At 39.9% G+C, this 21699-nt stretch overlaps 1 long non-coding RNA gene across 1 annotated transcript; it reads right to left on the bottom strand.

Moving 5' to 3' along the window:
* Positions 1–1665: 1665 nt before the first annotated feature.
* LOC122458527 lies at positions 1666–17526 on the bottom strand. Its single transcript, XR_006278568.1, has 3 exons — positions 17515–17526; positions 2275–2280; positions 1666–1795 (listed from the first exon to the last, which is right to left on the bottom strand). It is a non-coding gene; the product is annotated as an uncharacterized LOC122458527 (long non-coding RNA).
* Positions 17527–21699: the final 4173 nt, after the last annotated feature.

A 21699-nucleotide genomic window follows, 5' to 3' on the forward strand; every position in this document is an offset into this window, starting at 1 on the left:
CTCTTATGTTAATACTAATATGGTTTTCTGGCTTTTTTCTGTGCCCAAAGCTTTTGCTTTGTTTCCTGGTGCTTGCACTTTCCCCCTCACACTATGGCTATGATGTTTCATTGTGTGACCATGATGACTGGCACTGTTAATAGTCACTCCTCTGTGCTGCATTTATTGGACAGGTTGTAGAAACCTGAAGGAATTTAGCAATGTAGTGCTACAGATTATTTTGCTCTGGCCTTTAACCATTTTGTTGCTATGTAACAGGTCAGATATGTGGAGAAAAACTTATTTCCCATGCTGCTCCATGGATCTGATGGAGCCTTGTAAAAGTGCAATTCTACGCTAAAAAGTGACTGTAAAAATGGCATAGTGGGAGGGTTCACATTTATTCTTTGTTAATAATTCCATATCAAATTTGTTTTGTTTACAAGTAAAAAAAGGATATATTTTTTCTAACTGCAAAATCAGCCTGGGCTCTCAGCCAGGTCAGGATTTTTCCTTTTTGAGAATCAGCAATGGTAAATAAATGTCCTGCAAGCCGAAGTATGCCTTCAGTGCCATCTGTGTTATTCCACTGTCTTCAAGTGGTGTGCGCAAGTAATTAGAATTTAGTAAACTATTCTGCTGATGATGCACAAGGAAGAATAGAATCCAGCTCACTCTCTAATAGCTGTGTTGGCTCTGCAGGGCTAACAGGAGGGAAAAAAGCAGGGAAATGTATTTCTGTCATTAAAATGACACATGGAAAGATCTGTTGTGTAAGAGGGTAGTTTTAAATTGTTAGACACAAACTAATTTTATTTTAACAATTACTAAAAATGTTTAGTTTGGAGAAACAAGAAATAGCATGCTACCTCTATTCTATTTTCTCTTCCTGCCAATCCCCAGGTCTGGCTCCCACTATTTGGTTAGAGAGTTTCTTTTACACATCTTAGGGCAGTGGTTCTCAACCTTTCCAGACGACTGCACCCCTTTCAGGAGTCTGATTTGCCTTGTGTACCCCAAGTTTCACCTCACTTAAAAACTACTTGCTTACAAAATCAGACGTAAAATACAAAAATGTGTCACAGCACACTGTTACTGAAAAATTGCTTACTTTCTCATTTTAACCATATAACTATAAAAAAATTGATTGGAATATTAAATATTGTACTTACATTTCAGTGTGATACTTGAACCTGTTTTTCATTTGTGAGCCTTGTCTGAAACCCAAGCCCCGGGCGATGCAGCTGAAGCATGTAAATTAACTTTGAGGGGCCCCCTGAGGTGTGGGGTCCCTGGCAATTGCCTTGCTTTTCACCCCCTAATGCTGGCCCTGCACTTACAGCCCCCCTAAACCTGTCTCGTGACCCCCCCCAGAGGGTCGCAACCCCTATGTTGAGAAACACTAATGTAGATGAGTTGAGTAGCCCCTGGAAGACCTATGAGTACCCTGGTTGAGAACCACTGCCCTAAGTGATACCAGGACTGTGATTATTTTGTGTGGTTATTTTATTATTAAAGAAAGGAAAGGGAAACATTAAACAAAACAGCACACATGGCAAACTGGTTACTTCTGTTACAATCTCTTCTGTATCCATCTGTTAAGTGAGCTAAAACAAAGATTATGACTGAGATACTCTGTGCCCCAAAGCAAGACCCTGGAACCCCCATATTCACCACTGTCATATAATTATATGTTTTGTACAAAGTATGCCTTGTGAGGTATCATTCTAAAAGTCTTGATCTGTTGAACATCAATATTCTGTTGGATGTGTTGTCATTGTGTGTGAAATTATGAAGTTTTGCTATGTGTGTGTTACTGAAATATGTTGTGAAGTTGGAAACACCCACAACTAGCCTTCAGGTACAACAATGAAGAAGTTAGACAGTGCTAATGGCCCCATTAAAGGGAATCCTCATGCCCAGAGACTCTCTCAGGAATTGTCTACAATGGAGGCTTCCCAGAGGGAGCACGTAGGCAATGGAAAATGCTTGACCAGAGGGGGCAGACACCCATGTCATGAGCAAAGACCTTTCCAGCAAGCTGGAAGATATAAAAGAGGGGAAGTGACATCACTTGGCCTGACTCCCCCTACAACACACCTGAGGAACAAAGACTGAATGAAGGAAGGGGGTCCCAGGCAGGACAGAAGAATTCCAGCCTGTGTATGCAAAAGTTGTAACCTGCTTGTAATAGCTAGCAGGGCAAGACACTGTTTGATTGAAATCCTATCTAGTTTATAAAGCTTAGATTGCATTTTGTTTTATTTCTTAGGTAATCTGCTTTGATCTGTACACTCACTACTTATCACTTAAGTTATCTTTCTATAGTTAATACATGTATTTTATATTTTTTAACTAAAGTACCGTGTTTTGTATAAGTGCTTGGAGAATCTGCTCAGGAACAAAAACTGGTGCACTGTCCTCTCCACATTGAGACCATTTATACAGGTCCGGCTTTTGACCAGGGCAAGATGGTACAGCTCTGGAGTCCTAGGCTGTGGAGCTGAGGGGGAATTGGCTGGAGCCTCTCTATTGCTAGTTCATGAGTGGCTGAGGCGAAGCATTCATGTAACTGCAACTAGGTGTGTCCCTGCCTGTGTAGATGGTTTGTGGGAGTGCAGGACTGGGTGAGGTCTTCAGCTTGTCACAGCCTCACAGTGTTAGAGGGGGCCCAGATGAGTATGTCAGAGGGCTCAGTGGTACCCAGTTCCAGGTTGCACCCCAGGAAAGTCTGTCACATTTACACTTTTGAAAGTGGACCATTTCTGGGGGTCTTTTCTCTGGTAAATTAGGACCAGAGTATATTGTTTCCCAAAATTACTGTAAATTAAGTTTTAGTATTTTAGCAGATACTTACAATTGTTTATGCATGGGAAAAATAACTTTTTACGGACAAGTGAAGCCTGTCTAGTTAATAATAACCTAAACAATTTATAGTTGGGCCATAAAGTTTAAAGTATGTAATCTTACTTAAATATCTTTTTCAATTTCATAGAATTTAGTCGAGTTACTTAGAACAAGCCATTTAAAGAGCTGTCTTAAGTCAAATCAATTATGATTATTAAGAATCTTCAGACCACTCTTTCTCTGTTTATCTATGTTTAGCCCATCTCCACTCTAGAAATACTTGGCCTAACCAAGGATGATTATCAGGAGAAACTATTAGTAATTTAAGTTACAACAGCATTTTCATATCCTAATAAAATTATTACAAGAGTTTAAATCTTGGCACTGTCTTAATTGACTCTCTCTCACCAATCCAGGTTGAAGCTTTGGGAAGGTTTTCCTTGAGCTGGTCTCTGCTCGAGTCTTCTCTGTTTGTGGCAGCTTGCTTGAAAGGTGGGTGGGATAAGTTGTGGAGTGTTTGCTGTGTAAGCAAGGTAGCAGAAGGATGTGGGTGGCTCACTTCAGATCTTTTATACCCTCTTTCTTCCTATTTTCATGAAATTATAGGACCACACACCTTGGAACACACCTCTTTCAGGCTTCTTTAGATTCAAGATGGTTAGTTTCATGCTTTCATGGGTTGTCTTTAAGAGACACTTCATCTTGTAAATATGTAGTTTATTAACGAATATGCAACATTTAGTTGTTCTTGATCTTATTTAGGCAGGAAAGCACCATACAATTTCCAAGGACATTTTAACACATTCTTTTTTATCAGTGCATTCTCTGAGATATTCTTTAGACCAGTGTTTCCCAAACTTGGGATGCCGCTTGTTCAGGGAAAGCCCCTGGCGAGCCGGGATGGTTTGTTTAACTGCCGCATCCGCAGGTTCGACTGATTGCGGTTCCCACTGGCCGCGGTTCGCTGTGCCCGGCCAATGGGGGTTGCCGGCCTGGCGTGCCAGGGGCTGTTCCTGAACAAGCGGCATCCCAAGTTTGGGAAACACTGCTTTAGAGTGAGACAGGAAATAAAATAGTTATTTCAAACTATCCAGACACTCCTGTTTTTTATACAAGTTTTCAGTTCTCAAAAGAGCCTTTTAAAATGAAATAACTCTTCAAAAGTTCTTACGTTGTTGCTTCCATATGACCATTTTGGGAAAAACGATTTTTCTCCACTTCTTGAGTGGATTGAGAATGGTTTGAGCACTGCCAGAAATTAATTAATTTCAATTAATATAAATATTAAATGGCTTCTGACAATAGTTTAGCAAGGCCATTAGATTCCATGTTGATACATAAAGTTTACAGAGCAATGATATTCGGAACTTTGCAGTTAGCTAATAAATTTGCAATTATGCACTGCACAAAGGAATTTGTCATTTCAACATTTAAGAAATAAACAAAAAAGTTTAAAACATCTCCAGCTACACATTTTTCTTTAAAGTTTTTAAGAGCACAACCTTTGGCATTGTTTGGCAAAACAACGGCAGATGAAATTCAGTGTTGATAAATGCAAAGTAGTGCACATTGGAAAACATAATCCCAACTGCACATATAAAATGAGAGGTCTAAATTAGCTGTTACCACTCAAGAACGATCTTGGAGTCACTGTGGATAGTTCTCTGAAAATATCCACTCAATGTGCAGCAGCAGTCAAAAAAGCTAACAGAATGTGGGAATAATTAAGAAAGGGATAGATAATAAGACAGAAAATATCTTACTATTTCTATATAAATCCATGGTACGCCCACATCTTGAATACTGCGTGAAGATGTGGTCACCCCATCTCAAAAAAGATATATTGGAATTGGAAAAGGTTCAGAAAAGGGTAACAAAATGATTAGGGGTATAGAATGGCTGCCATATAAGGAGAGATTAATAAGTCTGGGACTTTTCATCTTGGAAAAGAGACAACTAAGGGGGGATATGATAGAGGTGTATAAAATCATGATTGGTATGGAGAAAGTAAATAAAGAATTATTTACTCCCTCTCATAATACAAGAACTAGGGGTCACCAAATTAAATTAAAACAAACAAAAGGAAATATTTTTTCGAACAACGCACAGTCAACCTGTGGAACTCTTTGCCAGAGGATGTTGTGAAGGCCAAGACTACAACAGGGTTTAAAAAAAGTACTAGATAAATTCATGGAGTCCATCAATGTCTATTAGCCAGGATGGGCAGAGATGGTGTCACTAGCCTCTATTTTCCAAAAGCTGGTAATGGGCGACAGGGAACACATCACACACCTTTGGTGTGACCCAGAATGGCCGTTATGTTCTACTAAGTGTGACAAAGTTCCTGCTCTACCTTGGTGGGTCTTGCACTTATTGGCGGATTTGCTCGCCTTGGAGCTTCACAGAAGCCCTCATCTTGGCCGTTTTTCTGAACCCACAGTCCAGGTCAACTTCTCCTGTGTCTGACCAGGAGTTGGGAGGATTTGGGGGGAACCTGGGTCTGCCCTCTACTCCGGATTCCAGCCCAGGGCCCTGTGGAATGCAGCTATCTAGAGTGCCTCCTGGAACAGCTGTGTGACAGCTACAACTCCCTTGGCTACTTCCCCATGGTCTCCTCCCAACACCTTCTTTATCCTCACCAAAGGACCTTCCTCCTGGTGTCTGATAATGCTTGTACTCCTCAGGCCTCCAACAGTCTGTGTTCTCACTCTCAACTCCTACTGCCTCTTGCCCCACCTCCTCACACACACACCACAAACTGAAGTGAGCTCCTTTTTAAAACCCAGGTGCCCTGATTAGCCTTCCTTAATTGATTCTAGCAGCTTCTTGATTGGCTGCAGGTGTTCTAATCAGCCTGTCTTAATTGTCTCCAGAAGGTTCCTGATTGTTCTGGAACCTTCCCTGCTACCTTACCCAGGGAAAAGGGAACTACTTAGCCTGGGGCTAATATATCTGCCTTCTATTACTCTCCTATAGCCATCTGGCCCGACCCTGTCACATAAGGTTTTCTTGCAAGAGGGTGGGATTGGTAAAGCCCACTTTATAACCTAGATTTCTGGCTCTGAATTGTAAAAAAGGATGTAGGATTTTATCAGTTTCTTCCTAAAAGTGGTTTGTCTGCTTGTCCTTAGAAGATAAAAGAAGAAACTGTCTGGATTCTTGTCCTTTAAATTAGCTTTAATATTTTGAAACATAACTAGCAAAACATATGTATTGTTATATTTCGAAGCATCCTGGCTATAATATATGTGTAGTTATATCTTAATAAATCAGTAAAGGTGCAAACAAGCTTGTGACAACTCATGAAAATTAAGTTATAATAGTTTTATTAGTATTATTTTTATCAGTATTGATGTATCTCCCCTATGTGATGCAGTTTCCACAAGCATTCTGATAATAAAACCACAATTTAAAGAATAGCAAAGGGATTCAAGAAGAGAAAGCAGGGACTTGATATGTGGGGGAAATCTCTCCCATATGTGCCTACTCTCCCCGTTTTTATTTTAAAAGTCCCATTTGGGAGCTTTCTGAGCAGCCCTGAAATCTTCATTAACCAAAGAAATGCAAGTGAACAACACTGCATAGTTAAGGAACCTGCAGGAATCCCATTTAGAAACAGGTAGCACCCAATTTGAAAAGTCAGGGGGATGCAATTGCATAACTGGCACATATTTTTGCACAGAAGCTAGGCAGATGCAATTTTGTACATCCAGCTTTTAAAATCAGGCCGATCATGCCTTCTCTGCTCGGAGACGCAGTGGGACCACACGGGCACCAATATTTCACAAAGAAGGAGACAAAATGATTGTTTGCAGTATCCAAGCCTTCAGGATAAGAACTTGACAAGTACTCTCCCTTCCCTGTCCACATGCAAGCCCACCGCACTTACAGTACATTGCTCACAGAGGACTGAAACACAATTCACTGGTGCCACTTACAGAATCTGCAGCGTACAGCCTGCTGGTGCTTCAGCAGAAATGATAGTACAAAAGGGGAACATTTAATAATTCACCCTTTTAATTATGAAATGATCACTTGCCAACAGGATATCAAGAGACAGGCAGGAATGGCTAATACAAGATCACACCACAGGTAGCAATTTTATTCTTTGCTCCGAACTCACTGAGATGGGAAATGAGGTTCGGGTGATTCGTCTAGTTATAATCATCACTTATAACGTCCACATTAGGATTTTACTGTAGTTTGCTTACAAATGTCATTGTCTATTCTAGTGAGCATTGGGGCTGTACAGTGAGAAGAGAATATTTCCTGTTTCTGGAGGAGAGGTGGGAGGTCTCAATTCTGTCTTGCTATATCTTTTTCCCAGTTGTTATTTGAAACCTTTCTACTAATGGAAAAATATTCAATTAGGAGACACATACAGAGCGGAGGGGAAACCCAGCAGGCAAGGAGTCAAAATCCCTGCAATCAGTGCTGATAAAGGACCATTATTTTGACAAACAGGATAAAAAAATAATAATAAAACCATAAAAGGCTGCAGCAGGAGGCCTGAAAGAGTGCTGGGCTTTCACTTTCCTTATAGTGCACTTGTTTGCCATGGTAAATCATGCATGATTGTTGGAGGCAAGAGTCTCTGATTTGTCATTGCCTCTTGCTGCCTTTTATCTTATTAGCAGTGTCTGTAGTTTGAAATGTATTAAGCTGGGAAATGTGCTGTATGTGAAATTCTTTCAGGAGTTGGAGCATTGTGGGGCTGCAGCACTTTGATTCATTTCATGGTCTTCAATGTTGGAAGAATGGCTCTGATTATAGTGACAAATGCCCTTTTTCATTTGGGAAATAATGTCTGTTCACTCTATAGAAAAGAGCCTAAGTCAGATATAGAAATAATGGGCTCAGTTCAGCAGACATCAGACTCTGTGCTTCTCAAGCCTCTCCACACTCACTCTGCAGAGAGTTTTAGAAGCTGCAGAATGATTTTTTGCCATTTTGTTCTGTTCCACACCCACTTTTCTTGTGGAAGCAGCATGCTCAGTAGATACGGCACTAGAGAGAATCAGAGAGACCTTGGTTCCATTCTTGGCTAAGCAACTGACCTGTTCTGTGACACTGGCTGAGTCAATTCACCTCTGTATCTAGCTTCCTTATTCGTAAAGTGGGATTGAGATACTTACCTTCCTCTGTAAAGTCCATTGAGCTCTGCCATGAGAAATACTCTATCAGGTCAAAGACTATTATTAGCAAGTTGAAATCCATGTCTCCTTACATTATTGTTGACCATGTTACAGGAACCCCACAGAACATGAGAAATATCTGACACAGTCTTTGGGCTTCTCCCAATCTCTCGAATTTGACTGGCAGAAAGTAAACTAATTTTGCTAATCAACTTTAACACAATTCAGAGTTACATCTTTACATTTTAATCCTAATTTTTAAATGTAACACATCATTAGTATTATACTTATCATAGTAGGTGCTCAGACACAACAGTGATGAATGCAGTAAAAACCTATACAGAATAAAATACTACTATACAATAGGTTTCAGAGTAGCAGCCGTGTTAGTCTGTATTCGCAAAAAGAAAAGGAGTATTTGTGGCACCTTAGAGACTAACAAATTTATTAGAGCATAAGCTTTCGTGAGCTGTAGCTCACGAAAGCTTATGCTCTAATAAATTTGTTAGTCTCTAAGGTGCCACAAGTACTCCTTTTCTTTTTACTATACAATAGTTACAGAGTAATTATGGAACAATCACAGGAACAAATCATTCAGATGTAGTTTATTAAATACATTTAAAAATTGACGACCGTAAGATATATTGTGTAAACGGAGTTTGCTGTTAGCAGCAACTGGATAATTATACTATGACAACTACACACAGCCACAGAATTATAGAAATGTAGGGCAGGAAGGGACCTCAAAGGATCATATAGTCCAGCCCCCTTCACTAAGGCAGGACCAAGAATATTCAGACCACCCAGAAGAGATGTTTGTCTAACCTGTTCTCAAAAACCTCTAGTGACAGGGATTCCACAACCTCCCTTGGAAGCCTGATCTAGTGCTTAACTATCTTATAGTTAGGTTTTCCTAATAGCTAACCTAAATTTCCTTTGCTGCAGGTTAAGCCCATTACTTCTTATCTTACCTAGTGAACATGGTGAACAACTGATCATCATCCTCTTTATAACAGTCCTTAACATATTTGAAGACTTATCAGGTTCCCCCTCAGTCTTCTTTTCTCAAGACTAACCATGCCCAGTGTTTTTTTTTTTTTTAACATTTCCTCATATGTCAGGTTTTTTATACCATTTTTCATTTTTGTTCCTCTCCTCTGGACTCTCTTCACATTGTCCACATCTTCCCTGAAGTGTGGCACCCAGAACTGGACACAGCACTGCAGCTGATGCCTCACTAGTGCTGAGTAGAGTGGGACAATTACCACCTGTGTCTTACATATAAAGCTATTAACATACTGTTAATACACCCCAGAATGATATTAGCCTTTTTAGCAACTGTATCATGCTGTTGACTTGTATTGAATTTGTGATCCATTAAGACCCCAGATCTTTTACTGCAGTACTACTGCCTAGCTAGTTATTCCCCATGTTGTAATTGTGCATTTGATTTCCCTTTTTTAGGGGTAGTTCTTTTTTACTGAATTACATCTTGTTGATTTCAGACCAGTTCTCCAATTTGTCAAGGTCATTTTTAATTCAAATCCTGTCCCCCAAAGTGCGAGAAACCACTCCCAGCTTGGCATCATTTGCTAATTTTATAAGCACACTCTTCAATCCATTATCCAAATCATTAATGAAGATACATCCTGGACCCAGGACAAACCCTTGCAGGACCCCACAAGATGTCTCCCTTCAGTTCTACAGTGAACCATTGATAACTACTCTTTGAGCATTGTTTTTCAATCAGTTTTGCACCCACCTTATAGTAATTTAATCTAGACTACATTTCCTTAGTTTGTTTATGAGACTATCATATGGGTTGGTGCCAAAAACCATCATGTTCTCCAGGAAAAAAAATTAAGTACATATATACCTTGGCTGAATTTCAATGTGGAACATAATAAGTATAAGTAGCAGCATAGTGTGGTATAAAAATAAGTAGCAACTCAACAATATTACATCTGTATTTTACTTTGCCCATGCCCTCAACGTGACATTTTCTGACATGAAGCAATGGCACAATTGTCAGAAATGAAATACCTAGACTACACGTGAACATGTTCAAATCCTGGCCTGGTTAATTCAAACCTTCATCCACTAGGCAGTTTGCATTAGGGCCTAGTGGACCCAACTGAGTTTGGAGCTGCATTGTCTTATTGGGATCCAGGAAGTGGGCGGGCAAAGGATCCCCCCACAGCCTAAGAGGGGGGTCCACAGGACCTGGAAAACCAAATAATTACGGGGGACAACTAATGAACATCAGGGACAGGAGTGCGGTTTGTAGCTGCATTGTGCTAGGCACTGAGAAACACTTGTAAGAGACAGTCTTTGCCCTGAAGACCTTACAATCTAAACAGACAAGGAAGAAAGGAGATGGGAAAGATCCATTTAACATGGGGATCTTAGACATAGAGATCAAATAACTTGTCCAAGGTTCACACAGTCTGGAACAGAGCCAGAGTCCCAGTTAGAGCCTTACCAACAAGACCATCCTTTCTCCCACAAGATTTTCACCACAGCAAACAAACAAAACAAATCAGCTCAGCAAGGACATTAAAAACCCATAGCATTTTTCCTAATAGTAAACGTTTGTCCTTCGCCACAGTGTTCCTTTTCCCCACCACTGTGCAACGTGTAATCTATTTTAGCATGATTCTTTGAGCAACATGGCAGATTGGTTCTCAGAGTATACATCTGAGCTCTAATGTGCTGGCTACAACAGGCTGAGATTGTTTAAAGAACTCAAAATTGTTTTGTATCACATGACTATAGCCAATCAATCGTAAACGAAACCTATTGAACAGACATTCACTGAACAGACATATGCCTACATTTTCAGACATAACAAGTGATTTGGGGTGCCTCACTATCTGGACGCCCAATTTGAAACACATTAAAAGGACCTTGAGTTTCAAACAGTGCTGAGCACTTGTACTCTGAAGAGTCAGGCCCCTTTAAGATGTCTCCAAAAATTACTAGTCATTTTTGAAAATTTAGACCATAACCTTTTCTTTCACACAGCCGTTTCTGATAGTTGAATTACTCTGAGAAGAAACACACATTCCCTTTTGTTGTTTCCTCATTCGGTCCATCCCATCCTTAATTTTTATACTGTTTGTTTTATTACTATGTATTTCACTGCCAACAATGGGGAGGCACATATTGCTTTCTCCTTTGTTAGGAGTGATAAGAGAGCACAAACTGAGTTTGAAGGATTTATAAATAGGAGCCCATCTAGGATTTTCTAGGTGTTAACACAGTTCCAATACACTGTACATTACAGGTCAGTTTTCTTGGGTTCCTTGAGAAACAGGCAGAAAGTCTCTCTAGCATTTGTTGTTTGCAGTGTTGTAACTGCATTGGTCCCAGGATATTAGAGAGACAACATGGGTGAGCTAATATCTTTTACTGGACCAACTTCTGTTGGTGAAAGATCCAGCTTACATAGAGCTCTTCTTGATGCTCAAAAGCTTGTCTCTTTCACCAAAAGAAGTTGGTCCAATAAAAGATACTATCTCGCCCACCTAGTCTCTCTAACATTTGTCAGTTCCACGGTCCCATTTCCAGTCTATTTTTTAAAGGAAAAAAGAAATAGATGCTTAAATCTAACCTCGTATCAGTTAAATGTGCAGGACCACAGTGCACATTGCAGTGAATTTATTTTGGACGCAGACTTATGAAACCACTAGCAACATGATTTAGTTTGAATTGCTTCTTCAGTGCATTGTATGTCAGGCTTTTATTGTTGGTCCCAGATATTAGCATTCTGTCCTTCATACTGCATGTGAGTAACTGGCTGCTGATGGTGTTTGTACACAGCAATCCAAGAAGCCAGCAGCGATCCAAGATCTAGTGTGAGCATTTTTTTTCATGGGACTCCTCTTGTAGAGACAACTGCTTTTTCAGTCTATGGGGAGTTTCACTGTAACAGGAGAAGGCCCGCCTTGGCAAAAGATACCTCTTTACTTGGTGGTAGCCTCTTCACCTGTTGAAGATGAAAAGGGAGCTCTAAACTTTTTTGAGGTGGGTTGGGGAGACCTTCTTGAAGACCATGGGCAAGATCTTCACCTACTGTATATTGATGAAGTTCCACTGATGTACATCTCACTACAAAAGCAATTTTCCCTCTCTTGGTATTGACACCTCATCAATTATAGGGAGTGGACCACATCCACCCCAATTGAGTTGGCCCTGTGAACACTGGTTCTCCACTTTTAACGTAACTCCCTCCCCTTCATGTGTCAGCATCTGTAATTTTCACTCCATGCATCCAAAGAAGTGGGTTTTTTACCCACGAAAGTTTTGCCCAAATAAATCTGTTAGTCTTTAAGTTGCCACCAGACTCCTCATTGTTTTTGTGGATACAGACAGACATGGCTTCCCTTCTAATACTTGATCATTCTAGGGAGTTGGTCCCATACCTTCACTCCCAGTTCCTTGGGAACATGGGCTCCTTTTCACTCCCTAATCAAGATAGCTACAAGCAAGACCAAGAACCAGAAAATTCCCCCTTCCCCTTCCCCACATGGAACATTAACTCATTATCTTCTCCTCCCTGTAGCCCAATGGGCTTTGTTATATTAACTGTTACTGTAGCCCAGTGGGCTAGCTTGCCTTTATTATATTTACTGCTTTGGATTATATTCTGCTTTGCATTATATTCAGCAGTAATGCAAGAAACCTACAGGCCTGTATATCTTGTAAGACATTAGCTTCAGCAAGTTAGCATAAGGCTTGAGGCCTATGAACTTTGAACAGATAAACTTTGCACAGATAAATGATCCAACGGAAAACCCCAAGTATTTGGGGAGTTGAAAATAGAGTTTAAGGGGAATTTCTTACCACACGTATATGAGTCAACCAGAGACATGTCCTGCAATGAACTGACATACATAACAGGTACATGAGATACATTTAAGGCTAGCCTGCTTGCTTGCCTATATATCTTTTCTTGTAAAGTTTCTTATTTTCTTATGGATTTGATTATTTGTTTTTATTATAATAGATTTAGAGGTCTATTTTAGAGTATATTTTGGCTATAATACAAGGGACCTGCAGGCCACATCCTCTATGTTGAACTAAGGCAAAGTTCACATACATATGTTTGAGACCTTTCACCTAGATCAGTGGTTCTCAACTGTGGTCCACTGCTTCTTCAGGGAAAGCCCCTGGCACGCTGGGCTGGTTTGTTTACCTGCTGCATCCGCAGGTTCGGCCGGTCGCGGCTCCCACTGGCTGCGGTTCGCTGCTCCAGGCCAATGGGGGCTGCGGGATGCGGCACGGGTCATGGGATGTGCTCTCCACCGCATCCCACAGGCCCCATTGGCCTGGAGCAGCAAACTGTGGCCAGTGGGAGCTGAGAGTGGCTGAACCGGTGGATGTGGCAGGTAAACAAACTGGCCCAGCCCGCCAGAGGCTTTCCCTGAAGAAGCGGTGGACCACAGCTGAGAACCACTGACCTAGATAGATGGTGATGAGCTAAAGCATAAGGTCCGTATATGGCTGCCACCTTTAACATTGAGGATGCGTTAAAGCAGATTAACAGGTACACCACAACTTGGAAAGAACCAAAATAACCAATTAGAACATAAATAAAAAATGTGATACTAACCACAAAAGGGCAATGGTAACAAATGGACGTATATGATAATAAGTTGAGATCACTGATATACTAACCTATAGGGAAAAGACACTCCAACATTAGTAAGGTGAGGAAGTACAAATAAGGAAAAGGTGGAAAATCCCCTGTTGAATATGCATCAAACATAGCGGCATCAGCGTAACATATTATAAAAGTGGCATCCCAGCATAAGAGCGATAGGAGGAGGAGATGTAGTCCCTGGGAGGTACCAGATGGCCACTGGTGATGATGACTAACATTTCAGGTTGTTCTACAGGAGATGGTGAGAGTATATGGATGTGCAGATGTACATTCTGTAGTATCTCCATCTTACTAAGTTGGGGATATACTGTACTAAATATATTACTTACTATACTGTACTAAGTATACTAATAAACTATATTTGTAAATATAAATGAGCTCCTACAGTTTGAGTGTTGCAACTGCGCACATCAGGATTCCCAACTATATAATAATTTGAATAAAACTGGGCCTGATCTTGGGGCAAGAACTTGGCAACCCTCAAAGTGATAACTGAGGATTCTTAAGTAATCAATATATTTAATACACAATCTAAAGATCAGGCAACATCCCCATTTTCAGAGCTAAAATGCATTGGAGGGATGACCCAAGAATGCTGTACTTACCACCTTATCTTGTACAGAGGATGGAAATGTCTGTGGGCCCAATTTTGTAGTTCTTAGGCAAAAATCTATTTGACTTCAGTAAAGACTGCAAGATCAAACATAACTTTGGCTGTCCAAATAACTATGGTGGCAGAAAAATGCACACTTTAATCTTTGACTGGAAAAAGATCACACTGCATCCTGTCAACCCCCGTGATGGCGATCCATGCATGATGGCCTGTAGAATTGATTTTTAAAAATACTTTCTAGAAATGAAGCCATGCAACCTGAAAAGTTCAAACTGGTCAGTGTCAATGATATTGGAAAAGCTAATGACATTTTACACACTCATCAAAAATACTATCAACTCAGGGAACTGGGTGAGTAAATTTTGTAGGGTTGCAGTACAGAGTAGGGAATTAAATTTGGAGTTCTGAGTTCAGTATCCCTTGTTCTTGGACCATCAGAAGCTGAAAGTGTTGTGGTTGCAGCCTACTCAGTCCTGAAGAGGGAGTGAGAACACCTCATTTTAAGAGACTGTGGAGGTATTCAAGAGGGAATCTTGGATGAAGTATATATAATTAGACAAAATAAACAGGCTCTTTTCTCTCTTCCTCCCTCAGTCAGCAGAAAACAAATAAGAACATCAGAATCCCTGTGCATCCCTAGTTGACAGTATCCCTTTACATTAAAAACTCTTTACTAGGGTTTCACTGTAGTACTTTTCCTTAGGGTGTTCCTACGTAAGTCACAGTTGGCAGCAAGTCATGTATACAAAGCAATTACATAATCAAGGCCAGGAGTCAGAATGGCATGACATTCAGTATTTTTGACACATTCCCACGTTATCAATAATATTTGTGGAAGGCTTCTATAGCTCTTTGGGTTGCTGACCTGGCCAAGGAAAATCCCTATCTTTTTGTTGTTGTTTCTGATCTCACTGTTTATTTTTTTCCACTGCATATGGTTTGGAAAACAGACATTCATTTTAAATAATTCAACTGCTTCCGCTGCTGTGTGGTTTGCCTTAAACTCTATTTCAATGCCCATAGCTATAGTTAGGGCATGAGAAAACTTCTAATTAGTTGGACAGGTTTACTCTTTAATTATGGAAGATCTTTGGCTAGAATTACATTTTCAAGCAACGAGAAAAGGGTTGGTAAAGAAAGATTTAAAAGAGCAATCATCATGTATTCCTTCTTCTAATGTGATCCAACCCTTACGATACTGCTAAGCCAGTTGATGTAGGTTTAAAGCAGAAGGGGAAAAAATAGATAATGTGGCAAAATTAGAGTGCGTTAGCAACACAGCTATTGTCAATACTGATTTTTTTAAATCATCGAGCTGAATGTTACCCTACCTGCTATTCTGGATTTGCATAACTGTTCTTGCACATTTAGCAAAAAATCATTTTTTAAAAAAAAGTAATAAAGACATTGTCTGAATCAGGATGACGACTAACATGTTGTATGTGTCAACTATTCTTTCTGCTAGGGTGCTTGCTTTTCTCAGGAAGATTCCCTGCTGCCTTTGGCACTCCATCTGTCTAACCAGCTCTTGGGTATCCTCCATCCTGCCCCTGCCTTTTTTTTTTTTTTTTTTTTTTTTTTGCTTTTTCACTCTCTCTCTTCAATCTAACCCTTCTTAGCTTGTTCTTGTCAATTCTGTTCCATCTGTCTTTGAATTACCCTGCCTACTATGACTTTCTTCACATTTTAGTCTCTTCCAGATTCTTGTTCCCTTTGCCCAAATCCAGCCCTTGAAGATATTTCACAGCATAGCACTTCAATGCTCTAAGGTTTTGTTGGTTTCTTTCTAAACACAGAAGCATAAAAAATGCAAGTAAACACTGGCTAGTAGGTAAATCTTTGAGATTGATGCTATTTCCTCCTTTTCCGAACAGTTATATTTAGGGTGGGGTTTGTCTCAACATTATCTTCTATTATTAGTATAGTAGGGAGCTATATCTAATATCCTATTTAAAATGACTGTGGATGTTTTCATTATCCATGGAAATGTTTAATCATTTTAAATTCCTTCTAATCTCTTGGCCTGGATGGCATCTTGTAGCAATGAGTACCACACTTTAATGTATGTGTTTCAAAAGTATATTATTTTATCAATTTAAATGTGCTGGCCTTTTAATTTAATTGACTATAAAATTTTGTAAACAAGTTACTCACTTTTCATTGAATTGGGGCTTTAATGAATAGTCTAGCCTCATGTTTATATACTTTCCTGAATCAGGGCCTAAAGGAGAAATTTTGCAATATACTAAGGAAAGTAAATCTATTAACAAGAGAAAGGAATTATGATGCTAAACCACATGAAAAATACAAGAGTTACACTGCTACAAAAGACCAGTCAAACAAAAATATATTGCTAATAAAAATAAGAAAAACATGGATGAATTTTGACAGATTCTACCAATTTGAGAGATATTCCCCATTTGCATGGGGCCTGATCCAAAACTCCTGGAAGCCAAGGGAGACGCTCAGTGACTTCACTTGGCTTTGGACTACATCAGTAATAGGGAAATATGCCTGGACCAAGTAGAAACTGGCAAAACAGAAAATATTTTTCAAGTTCATTCACCCATGTGTGTATTTCACTGAGAAACAATGTCAGAACTGCTAATACTGAACTACACTTCAGTCAGGTTGTCACCTGTCCAGGTTTTCCCAGGATTATCCCTTTTTTGAGGTAGCTGTTCCAGGAAATCTCTAAGGGTGCTCATACACACTACCAGCTTGCCAGCTGTAGGGCTCAGGGCCCTCTCAGGCACACCATTTCTTTGTACCTCAGAGGTGGCAATCCTAAAAGGTATATTTGTATTAAAATATCGTCTTCAATATGAGTGTGAGGGCTGAGAAAATTATTAAAATGCAGACCTTGAAGAAAAGAGAACGTCACGTGTGAAGAGTGTAAGAGCCAAATCCTGAGACATGGGTGAGCATTTTTATCTCTTTTTGAACTCAGTGGAAGTTGCAGATGCTCAGCACCTGTCAGAATTTGACCTGGCAGGGCCAATTAACTTCTAAACAAAGTAATGGTCACTGAGCCGATCAGAACCAAAAATCAATGAAAATACAGTAGACCATTTTAACAACAAAATTAGTATATATGAACAAATACAACAAGGGGGAAAATATGATGCTCCAAGTGTGTATTTAACGTTATAAATATAGTATATTATTTCTCAAATGATATACATGTATGTAATTGAAGATTGCATTGTAATGCATAGGCACAAATGGGCAGAGTCAAAGTTGCAGTGCAACCTTAGCTTTGATATTTCTTTGACTTTCAAATGTGTAACCATGCAACCTTAACATTCTCTTATAGTGTAGTATTTTGTACAGAATTGTTACAAAAACCTAATAGAAAAATGGGAGCAGAAACTTGCTGTGTGCAATCCAGGTACTAAGAGTAACTCACTACATTTATCCAGTAATGACCCAGAAGACTTTCATGTGAAGTTGCTGTCTTGCTTTACATTTTTATTACGGCTATATTAATTAGATCTGCTGCCCAGTGTATGAGTTCACCACCTTCTATGTGTTAACATTTTGCTTCCATTCTGATTTTGTCTGTTATTTCTTTAATTTTAATCCTTGTCCCCAAATCCTGGTGTCATTAGTTCAAAGAGATTATCTATACCTCTCCCCTGTGGCTGTCTTCTTCTGCATATGTCAAGATTTCCATCAGGTCTTGTTCATTTCCTTCCTAATGTCAATCTTCTTGACCTGTCATTGGTGTCACTATACAAATTCCATCCCTGTAATTCTTTGCTTCAATGGAATTACATGAGGGATGAATTTTAGCCAAACTGTTGTCATCCTTTACTGCTGCCTTTGCCACACTGTATAATACACACTGATCAAGCATATTTTCTGAATTAGCAAGTTCAGAATTTGTGAACTGTCCAATAAGTGGGACAACAGCTCTTAAGATGCCCTTCTTAGAGCCTTCAATTTAGGAGTGGCAAGTCCCAGCAAGTACTGATTCTAAAAGAGCATAATAAAGCTGAGCCTGAATTCTGATCTTGTGTGTGTGTATGCACACCGACCTAATTTGAAGCAAACTGCATCTAACCTTACTCTACATAGGATCATGCATTCTCCCCCAGTACAAAAACTGAATACGCAAATCCCCAGCTCAACCACCTCATCCCTTCTTCTGATTTAAAGAATAGATCTAGTGCTCAGACTTTAAGGAAAGGGCTTTCTCTCCATTATGAATAAGTAAAAATATCACAGTAAATAATTTAAATTGAACCAAAAAGAAGCAGGGTGCATATTTTCTATATAACCATAGAGCAGCTGAACAAGACACTTAATGGGGGCTAGGGGAGAGTTAAGTTAGAAGGTTTGGTTTTATAGTCATAATATGAGGTCAAGTGACTGCAGGCTTTGCAGTTGACTTTTCTCTCAAATGAGTCCTTCTCAAATGGATCCAAATGCATTCCCCCCCTCCCCTGAAAACACACTGCTTGTTTCAGTTTTAGATTTTGTAAACTGCATTACTGGTTTCCAGCCTCAGTGTTAAAACATTTTGATTTTTATGACTATTTTTTTTATAAAAGGTTTTGGGAAATCATGAATTGTGCAGAAGATATTGGAAAAAGCTTTAAATATTGCTCTTTTTGGCATATCTATTTACATATTTTCATTGACTAATAATTATAAATTTAAAAGGGTCACAAATATGTTTAACTACGGATATCAAAGTCTTCATATTGCAAAGTATGCAAGGAGGAAACAACACAGATTTCAAATAGGATGACTTCCCTTGGGAAAAGAATGAGATAAACCACATGTGACAGATATTAGTCACGTCACTTAATGCATTATCGGAAGGTACTCACATGCTACAGTGATTTGAGCACTGTAAGAACCTATATAGGATAGAGTAGAATAGAAATACAGGGCTGAATCTTGCAGTCCATTCACTGACTATATTTGAAAGGGCTGTGGAAAGAGTTCAGCACTGGGCCTGCGGTTGCCATAGTAAGTAAACCATTGCAGTGCAGCACATCACATATACTCAGTGGTGAGCTGGAGCCGGTTCGCGCAAAGCGGTTGTTAAATTTTGAAGCCAGTTTAGAACCGATTGTTAAAGGGGTGGGCAAACTCCATCTTGTCCGGCCCGCCTGAGTTCTTGGCTGGGGAGGCTCCCTTGAGAAACCTTTTTTAATTTTTACTCACCTGGCGGTGCTCCGGGTCTTCAGCGGCAGGTCCTTCACTCACTTCGGGTTTTCGGTGGCGTTCCTTCACTCACTTGCCAAAGACCTGGAGTGAGTGAAGGAACCGGTTCTTCAACTTTTGGCAGCTCATCACTGCATATACTGTTGGAGTAAACAAACACTTAGCTGGGAGAAACGGTGAACAATTCCGATAAGCCCCCACAGCAGACTGACCAAGGTAGATGCAGCAGCAGCAGTCAGTATCTGGCCCTCTATCTGCTAACCTTCTAAATATAAAGTAAATAATCAGGCTTACATTTTCATAAGCTTGAGTCCTCTGCAACAGACGAAGTGGGATTTGAACGTGCAATCACTTGTACATTGTGATAGGGTGGCCTGCCCCTTTAAGGGCCACAAGCCTGGCCAACCTCTTACAATTAGCTCTGCCTGCCACACCTGGGATGAAATGTGGGTTTAATTAGAATCAGCTGAGTACGGAGGAGTTGATTCCCTATAAAGGGCATCAGGAAGCTGTGGGGGGAGGATGACGCTTAGGGAGACGGGAGTGGAGTGCAGAGGCTGCTGGGTAGTGTCTGACAGAGATCTGGGAAGAGAGACTACAAGTAGTAAAGTCCTGGGAGTGACCTGATAAGAGGGTAATAGACAAATGGACTTTGTTTTGAGGCTCTGAGATTTATTTTACATGAATAAACCCAGGCCTCAAGAACAGGTGTTGTGAATGGACAAAAAAGGTGTGTGGAGTTTCTTCGAGAAGCAGTGAGGCAGGCTATCAGTAGAGCAAACTGAGGTCACGGGGATGGGGTGGAGGTAGGGTTGCCAACCTTCCAGGATTGGCCTGGAGTCTTCAGGAATGAAAGATTTATCTTTAATTAAAAATTATATCATGTGATGAAATCTCCAGGAATATATCCAAGCAAAATTGGCAACCCTAGGGATGTGTGTGCGTGCTTTGGAGGCAGCTGACCCAGCAATTCATACAATGCACAACACTTTCCACTAAGCCACGCCGTAAAGGTGTCACCCCAAGCTAAGCGTGCAAAGTCCCAGATTTGCATATGCAAATAGACATATGCATAGGCAGTGTCTCCCTTACAGTGATACCAACCATTTGGCACTGGTGGAGTGAAAAATCACAATAAAAGTGTAGAGTCTGATCTGATTAAACCACGGTTGTCTATCCTGCAGATCCATTTTTGGTTCTTGCATCCTGACTGAGGGCTGGTCTTCTCATGACATCTCCAGTGCTTTCTGGTTCCAGGCAGGCAAGAAACACCATTACTGCAGTCTCTCTTTAAAGTATTTTGGCCCAAACCAGGTCAAATACGCAGGTGTGCAATTTAAAAAAGTATACTGAACTTTAGTTATAGTTTAGGTTTGGGTTAAAGCTGGGGTTGATTCTTATTTCATCTAAATCATTTTGCCCATTCCTATTTAAAACACAAAATCCTCCTGAAAATGGAAACAGGGATCACCAACTCACCTCAATTATGTCTGAAGACTCAACTTGCTATAGCTAGCTCATTAGCATTAAAAGGAATCATGCGGTAAGAATCCTGTGCATCAATTTAACGTACCTACTTACAATGGACAAAAAATAAAATTACACACAGGATCACTCATCTGTTATGAATCTTATACAATTATTTCATATGTAAAGAGCTCAATGCTCTTTAGAAGCCCTTCTGACAGACTTTTCAATATAACCTTATAATCTGATTATTTTGCTGAAAGGTAACATACCAAAGCCTATAGAAAGGCATGATTAAAACATCGCAGTGAACCCACTTTGCTCAGTTTGCTTCCTTTGCAGGTGATTGTTACATAATGCATGCTCTAGATATCCTTGGGATATTTCATTAATATCAACATGTGTTATTCAAGTATTACAAAAATAAAATCCTTGTTTTTCTGAAGATGAAATCCCCTGAACATTTCTGCTGAGGTGGAAAAAAAGATACTTTTACAACTGAATTTAAAGTAGCCGTGTGATGATTAATGTATGTCTGTATATTTCTATATCGTACATCCTCCATTTTGGTTTTTGTATCATTTTAATTGTAAAGCTGTTCTGTTGGCTCCATGCTGTGCTGGAACACCCAAGAGGAGATATTGTTATCTCTGTACCAGTAATAAGAATGCTAAATCATTATAATCTTCTATTAAAATGGAAGCCCACTTGGACAAAGAAGATGGCCAGTCCAAGAAAACCAATCCACTCAGATGGACCGGTAACTAAGCAACTGATCTCCTATTTTGAACAATCTCACCAGCCATTTTAGAGAC

The sequence above is a fragment of the Dermochelys coriacea genome, chromosome 2 (assembly GCF_009764565.3).
Source record: "Dermochelys coriacea isolate rDerCor1 chromosome 2, rDerCor1.pri.v4, whole genome shotgun sequence".
NCBI lineage: Eukaryota > Metazoa > Chordata > Testudines > Dermochelyidae > Dermochelys > Dermochelys coriacea.